This window comes from Aquila chrysaetos, chromosome 13 (genome assembly GCF_900496995.4).
Source record: "Aquila chrysaetos chrysaetos chromosome 13, bAquChr1.4, whole genome shotgun sequence".
NCBI classification, from domain to species: domain Eukaryota; kingdom Metazoa; phylum Chordata; class Aves; order Accipitriformes; family Accipitridae; genus Aquila; species Aquila chrysaetos.
The window spans coordinates 18,240,937-18,249,666 of record NC_044016.1 but is presented as its reverse complement, the minus strand read 5'-3'; positions in this window follow the sequence as shown (position 1 = coordinate 18,249,666).

Genomic DNA, 8,730 nt, shown 5'->3' with positions numbered 1-8,730 from the left:
CCTTCATGCACAGACTGTGCAGGCTGTACAGATCTGCCCCTACTTCCACATTGTGTGACCTGGAAGGTAGACAACACACTGGCCAAGGGACCATGGCTCCCTGCACTCCCTTGGTAAACCTGTCCTGCCTTCCCTGGAATAACAGAAAGAGGATTTAATACTTCCTGGGCCAGGAGTGACCATGATGTCCAGACTCCTCCAACCCAATTGGGCTTTTGGTCAGGAAATCGTAAAGCAATAGGAGGCTTCTCTGCTCACAGTATGCAGCTCTGTCCCTATGCTTGCTAATTAGGGATGGGCTCACATAAAATGCTAAGATTCAAGCCTCCATGAGCACCAAGGGAACTCAGATCCAGATTAGACAGTGCTTGGATGCTTTGGTGATTGGCACCTTAGAAATTACATAGATAGACAGACCACAGTGGAAATAGATGCGACTTTGCAGCTTTGGCTCTTCTCTGCTAGTTATAATTATTTAAGATGATGTTTCACATCACATTCAAGCTCCTGTGCAGATAGCAGCGGCAGAGAACAAGAGAGCTCAGCCACCTAGGAGAGGATTATGTGGATACGACAATGTTCAAACCCACTGGGCTCTGCCACGCTGCATTATTTAAGACCAGTAACCAAATTTAGTAACCAGCCCCTGAGGTGCTGAGAGAAAAACACAGCTTCCAGAGCTCCTTCCCTACAGTTCTGTCAGCTTCCTCCTTTGAAGGAGTCACTGGCTTTTCTCTTCCTCTCTCGGCCCCACCAGCCAGGCCTGACATCTCACATTGCTCCCACAGGAGCAATGAAGTCCTTTGCACAGGTGTAATGCGTGACCCAGCTACAAGCCATCACACACAGTGTGAAGCCATGGGAGTCCAGTGCAGAGTTACCTGCACGGGGTAAACAAGAGCTGTCCCAGCTCCAGGCCTTCAGGGCACAGAGGTTGCATGTGTGCAGTGAGGAGCGAGCTCAGGTATAGACAGGCCAACCCTACAGCCAACGCACAGCCTGTCTGGACTACTGGCTGCTTCCCAGCTGTAGCTCTGTACTGGATATCCACGTGTGCTCAGGCTGCTAATGCTCCCTGCTCTGTGTGGAGCCGGCTCTCACCTTCCTGGGAGCTTTGCAGCCCCAGCTAAATCTATGCATGAATGTGCCTGCTGATAAAGTGTGTAGACAGAAGTAGTTCTGGACATACAGGCTCAAACTTGTGCTTGGGTGAAGATCTCTCCTTGCCTCCCTTGCTCACCAAGCGCTGCAGCTGGTGGGAAGAGGTGGGCCTAGCTCTGCCTCCCACCAGTTCTAGCCTTCCCTCAACGGCAGAGCTTTGTCAGTGCTCCACAATGTCACAATGCCAAACAATGGCACTTGTTAACAAATTTTGAAAAGGATTAAGGCAAAGGGAGCCTGGGAGGCTTGGGCAGACCCTCTTTGCCAGCAGCTCAGACTGTTGGTCATCTGGCTTGTGTTCAGTGAGCAGCACTGAACTGTGCTATGCCACAGCAGGCCCTTGTCTCCCCAGTAAGATGGCAGTGTCCAAGTCCATGTACGTGGCCAAGCTCTCTGGAGCGATCTATGGGAAGGAGAGGTTGAACAGAGTGAATATTTAACCGGCACTGTGTCAAATGCAAACATGTGTCCACTGTGGTGTTTGTCATCGCAGGGCACTGATCTTGTACATATATTTAAGGCAATGCAGCTTAACTCCCTGCTGATTCTGGCAGAGCTGGCTTGAGAGACCCAGAATTTACCTTGGCATGTGAAGAGGTCATTTCAGTAAACCCCAAGCTCAGCCGCAGGGAGCCATGAAATAGCGCTGAGACCTGCTGGTACTGTAGGTGACTCCCGCCACCATGGCTATTAACTGCAAGGTGTGTCCTCTCCACGGCGGCGATCGGACGCCACAGCCTCTTAAAACTGTCTGCTGTCTCTTAGATCCCTCCCTGGCCTTCCGCCCAGAGCCCCCGAGGCATCGAGACAGAGACTGGTATTTACAAACACAGCCTTTTAAACTGTGTGTGGAATGAGAAAAAGGAGCAAGCCCAGTTGAAGGGCCCTGGGAGTAGCAGATCTCATCAGAGCTCGCAGGGAATGTCTTCCTGAGCCACCTGTCTTGACCTAGATGAGCCACAGCTGAGCTGCCAGGACAAGGAACAATGGCAGGCGAGCGGGAAGGGGGCTTTCCAGTCAGTCAGGGCTCCTGCCAGATCTGCCTTGCACGAGCTGGGCCTCTCTGGTTGCTACCATGCCAGAAAGCGTACAGCAAGACTGATCATAAAGGCCAGCTCTGCAAGAAAAGGACTTTGGGGTTGCATCGATGCTATCAGCTAGTCCACAGGCCAAGAAATCTCTGCCATCTTATGCCATTCCCAGAACCCAAGCTGTGGGTATTCTGGACTGATTAGGCTTTTTAACTTCCTTGTTGCTGTTGTTTTGGCAATACTTAGCCAAACTCGAAGATGGGTTATTTATCACATACCTCGAATGGCATGACACATATGGCCCTTTGCACCAGTGCCCCTAAGTTACCCCTACCCCACAGCCATTTTATCTGTAAACCACAGACTCCTTCCCAGTACTCCTATTGTTCCAGTGACCACCAGAGCTGATACCAGCATTGGCCACTGGTGGATGGTCCCGGCAAGCAGGCAACACTCAGCATAAACTGAATTCTTTTCCCTCCCTGAGCCCCTGTGCCCAGTCAGCTCTTCCCTCCGCTGCATGGACCCCTACCAAGGTGCTGCGAGTCTGTGCCAGTGAGGATGGCAGTAGCAGCTGTCATGTGGACACTGGTCCTTGGAGAGCTGTCGTCATCCAGCTCATTTCCCCCAGGACACCAAACGCCTGTCAGCTGCTGGCTGGCTCCTGCTGAGGAGTGCTGGGTGTGACACCCCAGAGCGGGGTGATTTTCTGTGAAGCCAATTTACTCAAGTCCTTCCTGAGATCTTGTCTCAAGGGGGAAATTCTCCAGTGTTGCTGTTGTGGGAGAAGTTATTCTGCAATAACTTTTAAAATAGCTGCCCATGGGGACACAGTGTGCTGGAAAAACAGTCATTTCATTCTGGTGTGATCACTCCAATTCATGAGCCTGGCTCTTTCCCCTCCCTCCCATCCACTGAAAATTAGCTTGCTCGATTCAGCTGCAAGCTCTTTGCAGGCAAGGATTTGAGGGCCGCAGTTTGGCCTACAATAGGACAGCTTCCCAGCTCTACGGGCTGGCGTGCTTTCCTTGCTGCTTCAAAACAAATGGCAAAGCATGCAAATGTGCAAAGCTAGCGTGTAGCCCACTCTTGGGGACGGCTGTGACTCCTCAGCCTTCTCTAGGGACCTGCATGGAAACCAAGCTGTGAAAATAGAAGTAACGGTCCTGGTGAGAGCACAGCAAAGATTTCCAGCAGCTGTGACTAACATTAAACCACTTGGCAAAGGGCTTCTCACTGTCGTGCTCTCTGCCTCTCCCACTCTCTGGGAACCTCAGAAAGGGCATAACTGGAATCCCTGTATGGGGAAGGGGAGGATGAAGAACACATAGATGCCCAGCCTGGGATTTCCTACAGCTATTGCTCATACCAGGCAGACAAGAGCCACGTGCAGCAGCTCCGAAAGCAACCCACAGGAAGGGAAAGGCATGAGACTGTTTCTGTGAGATATATACACCAGGCTGGCTGAGGGCAGCCCAGACCTCTGTATCCTTGGATGTAGAAGCAAGGCCTGGGGTTTTGCCAGCAGCCTGCCACCACCCAGCCTGCTCTCTTATGCTAGCGGGGACACGTCTGCAGCAGCAAACATCCAGGCAGAGGAGATTTTCAGGACAGGTTGCTTGGCAGAGAGGGAAGGGGCAAGTGGGTGTGTAAGAGGATAAACCTGTAATATTCCTCAATTGCGGTGCAGAAGCAGGCCTCAGATTTCCTCCTAGGGCTCAAACTTACTTTGGCAGAGCTCTTATCAGTGCTCAACCACACACTCACACAGGGAAAGAGCCACCGCTGCCTGGTGCACTGGGCCCTTCCTGAGACTGCCGGCTCCATTCTTCTTCTGCCTTAGACTGAGGCAGTTACAGCCTTCCTCAGGGCTGACCCGGTTGCAGCTGAAAGCCACAGAAGACACGTGGATGCAGCAGAACCAGACAGACATAAGCTGCGCTCTGGCAGGATGAGGCAGTTGCCTGTGGGGGAAACTACTTGGGGGCTAGAAATCTGCTGATTGCCTTTACACAGAAGCAGCCTCAGGAGAAAAACCCCTTATAGAGTAGTTGAGCTCTGTCCTGTCTCCTCCATGCCACAAAGCACCTGCCACTGGTGTAATACCCTTCTCATCAGATGAGTACACTGGCCACAGCCAATCGTTAGCTGGTGAGAGCAGCCTTCCTTCCCAGACAGACCATCCTCTCTACAACGCTAACCTCTCTGAGGAGGGGGGAGCAGGGGAATAGCACTTTTAAAGCAGTCTACCCTGCAAATCATGGCCCCAATATTGTTTGCGCTGAAGTCCAAAAGCCGGAAGAAGATCAGCCTTTTTGCTTTTTTTCCAGGCAGTCAATAACTAACCTCTGGGACCCAGCTGCTTACAAGGCACGGAGAGAAAATTTCTAAAAGACAGCAATAAAGAGGATGTGGGTGCAGGGGGAGGAGAAAGGCGGGGAGGGGGAGAGGAGGGACATGTATGTCACAGCTTACCTCAGAGCCAGAATTAGAAGCTGGGTAAAAAAAATAAAATCAAAGCAGGAAATAATGTGTGGCTTAAAATAGCAACATCAAATGGGAGCGAGAATGGGGAGTGGGTGGCATTTGAGGTTGCTGCTCTGTTCCTCCCTCAATGGCAGGGTGATTAATATGTCTACGCTACTTGTGTTTATGTAACAAAGGGCACTAAAGGCCAAAGCTGCATTTTCACTAACACTGAAGAGGAGTCTGTGAATCTTTTCTTCCCCCCATAGCATTAAGTGGGAGGATCTGCACTTGCACTTCCTGCCCCAGAAACAAACAAACAACAAAAAAAAAAAAAAAAAACAAAACAAAAAAAAAATCCATGCTTCAGCACTGCACACATAGTTACATTTCTACAGCTTGGCAGGGCAGCACGGAGACCTTTAAGGCTTTGAAGGCATTCTTCTGTCTTTCATGGCTCCCCACAGGAAAAGCCTGTTCCCAGAGCACACCTGTAAACATGGTCAGGTTGTCTCTGGCTGGAGGCTGAGCTGTAATAGCAGGCAAGGTACCACTGCATGTTACTACACATTTTCGTGTTCGTTCTCTGTATTTGCAGTGAATCATAGATCTCTGAGACGGGTCATGCAGTCCATTTCCTTGCCAGCGCAGGATTGTTCCCAGCCATATACTTAATCCGTCACGTTTCTCTTGGGAGACAATGATTCAGATTGCTCAGTCTTTTCTGTACACACCTTGTATCCTGAGAACTGCATTAAAGACTGGCAAGCACTCGTGTTTTGGTAAGTAAGGGATATTTCTCTTGGGTGCATCAAGAAATATTCAACCCACTGCATCACTGTTCACCGATGACGCTGAAGTTACCTAGCAAAGCGGCCAAGGGAAGTACGGCACTTGTTTTTTAGGCTGCTGTCATCTGAAAGGCAGTGTGCTGCTACAGCTCACCCCTCTCAATGTTTGGTCCCCTCAGAGAGCAAAGGCAACAGCAAAGACCTTCCTTCACCTGCACATACAGCATAAGACCGCACCCCCTCACAGTCACTCCTCCTATCAAAATATCTGTTTGCAAATATCCATACATGCAAATAGCATAAGACCAAGTTTGTCTTGTGATAAAAACCTGCTGAGCGGGCTTGATTCTGATGCTTCCTGACATCAGCAAATATCTTTGACATAAGTCGGGCTGTGCTGCTGTCAGAGGAAGGAGAATCTGGCCCAGATCTGATGCAAACGTTTCCACAGGCAGGCAGAGCAGCACGATTTGTTTAAACATGGCATGTTGGTGGCTGCAGACAGAGATCACTCTCAGCAATTCCATCAACATGTATAATATCCTGCTAGTTAAATCCAGCCATGGTAAATATCTCCACCATGTTATCCCTCCAAGCAAATATAGTACCTGTATGGAAGAAATTCCTCAGAATGTTTCCTGTCTGGAGCTGAAGCTTGCCAGGGACTGAATTTCCTGTGAGGCTACAATTGGGAATGCAAAGCAAAGAAGCTAACAAGAAAATGAGATGACACACATTTGAACCTACTCTACACAGCTCCTCCTCAGCAAGAACATTTCCCCCCGTTTAAATAAAATTGAAGCACTTAGATTTTCAAATATCGGCTGGGTTATTTTTCATTAGTAATTCTTATTTTTACCCCACTGCCTCCCTTTCTGCCAATTTTTTTCCAGCTGCAATTCTGTGACTTACACATCCTGAAAATGAAAGAGGTTGTTTTTGCCAATAGCAAAGTGCTATGCATCCTTTCAGCCATCTGGAAATGGATTTTTTATTCTTCCCCTCTCCCAACCACACACGCACATGCACACACACAACCAGGTCTTTGTCTCTTAGAATCATTTCCCGCTCCAAAGCTGATGGCCATGAAAAGAATTCAATAAAAAAGTTCCACAGGCATTAAGAGGCTGAGGCAGAATAAACAGGGCGACTTCCTGGGCACTTGTTCTCATCCTAACTGCCACCTCACGAGGAAGTGATGAATGCAATGGAGCATACGGTTCAGTGGTTAGAGATTAAGAGAGGTAGTTAGGGCTCCTGTGGTTTTGTCCTAGCTCTGCTACAAATCTCCTTTGTCACTAAAAGCAAGCTGCCTACCTGCTTAGTGCCTCAGCCCGCCCTCCCCGCCCCAGCTATAAATAGGGATACAGATACTTTCTAACCTCGTGTGATGATCAATGTGTTCGTGTTTGCAATGTGAGCTGATCTCCAGAGATGAAAGAAGTAATCTAAAGTGAAAATTGCCATGATAGCTCTGTGCTGAGACTAATAGAGTCAAGCAGGACAGTCTGGGAGCCAGAGACTAGACTTGACCATCTCTTGCCCAGAGGCAAATGTTAAGAAGTGAGCTATGTCACCATGCTATCCAGATGACTGCAGGTCTGCAAGAGGAGACATAGAAGAGCCAGAGCCACACTAACTGGTACAAACATGCTTACGGTGTCCAGCTGAGAATGAGTAACAGCAGCTTGCTCATCATCCTGATTTCTGTCACTGCTAGTGTTTCTGAATGCTGAAGTGTCCTAATGCTGTGACTCAGGGCTGTGAGTCATGGGCTGTATGTCTCTACCGCCTGGAATCGCTCACTTGCTCTCTCCAATGAGATTGCAGAAATCACAGATCATCTTGGATCTCCTACAGTGGTAAGTCTTAAAAATATAGACAGATATTTACAAACACATCCAGAACAAAGTCATTCTCTCTCCAATGACTGTCTTTCGGTGATCTGTATTAGAGATCAATTTCACATACACACTCCCACCCAATAAATTTAGAAGAAACAGAAGCCCTTTTTTCCTTCTGTGGAAATTTAATTCCTATCTCCTCAAAGCTCTAGTAAATCTGGACTAAACAGGATGCAGTGCAGGTAGCATTCAACATTTTGCTTCCCCTGCTTTTACCAGTCACATATTTAGACCTGAAATGCTGACAGCAGGGCGACAGTATGCTTTTTGGCACTGGATCTGCCTCATCCTTGTCCAGGCTCTCCAGCCTTCCTGGTAAGGAAGCTTTGATCTAGTAGCATTCTCCTAACCTCAGTGCTAGGCTGCAATTAGTTGCACACAGGGCTGCAGTGGGAGCCCTCTCTGAGCTGGCTGGCAAGACCTCTGAGAAGACACCAGATACTCCTGAGGTATCATCAAGAGCTGTGTTGACCACATACAATGCAGTGGACAATTTTCCCATCTACAGACTGCAACAGCAACCAGCTGCATGTTCAGGAGCTCACCTTCAGTTTATATTCTCTGTTGATACAGGTGTAGCTGAAATGACCGCCCCTTCCTCTTGAGATGAGGGAGCAGGGGCTCACCTCAGTACTGAGGTGCAAAGCCCTGAGTGATCTCACTGGCTAGGAACCTCCTGTGCTGCCTGCCCATACAGCACCTAATCAGTGAAGCGGAGGCCCCATGCTGACAAGAGTGGGATTGCCGATACTCCTCTAGTGGCAGCATGGTTTGCCTTGGCAAAAGAGTGTTTCTGTTGGCATATGCCTCTTCCCTAAATTGATTAAGTCATGCCTGTTTTTGCAAATATCTCTGCAGCAAGGTGTTTTGCTGGTGTAAAGATGTGGTAAAGAATCATTCTCCCTGCTCACAGCCAGTCTGAATTCTTCCCTCAAAAGTAGATAAAAGTCTATGATGGCAATCTCTGAGTGAGCTTTCTGTGTGCCGAGACAGGGTGAGTGCATTTATAAGTCTGAACTAATCCAGGCAGCCTCCAAGGTCTGTACTAGGAAGGCAAACACAATGCTCTGAGCACAGGGACTCCCGAGTGATAGGAAGTGACTTCATCACACCAATTCCTCTATTCCCGTAACTCTCTCTGGGTTTGCCAATAATCCTTATCATCCTTGCTGAGAAAGGAGTGCCTTTGCTAACTGATTACATCCTCCGTTCCTCACTGTGGTCAGCCAGTTGCTGCATGCCAGAAACAGCTGGTATGATTGATAGATAAGCACACATCTCAATGTACTTTCCTCTGTCTGCTGTAACCACATCCATCCCTGCAGCTACTAGAAAGGCAGTTCTAGAAAGGAGTGAAACAACACAGAGCAGTTTTGT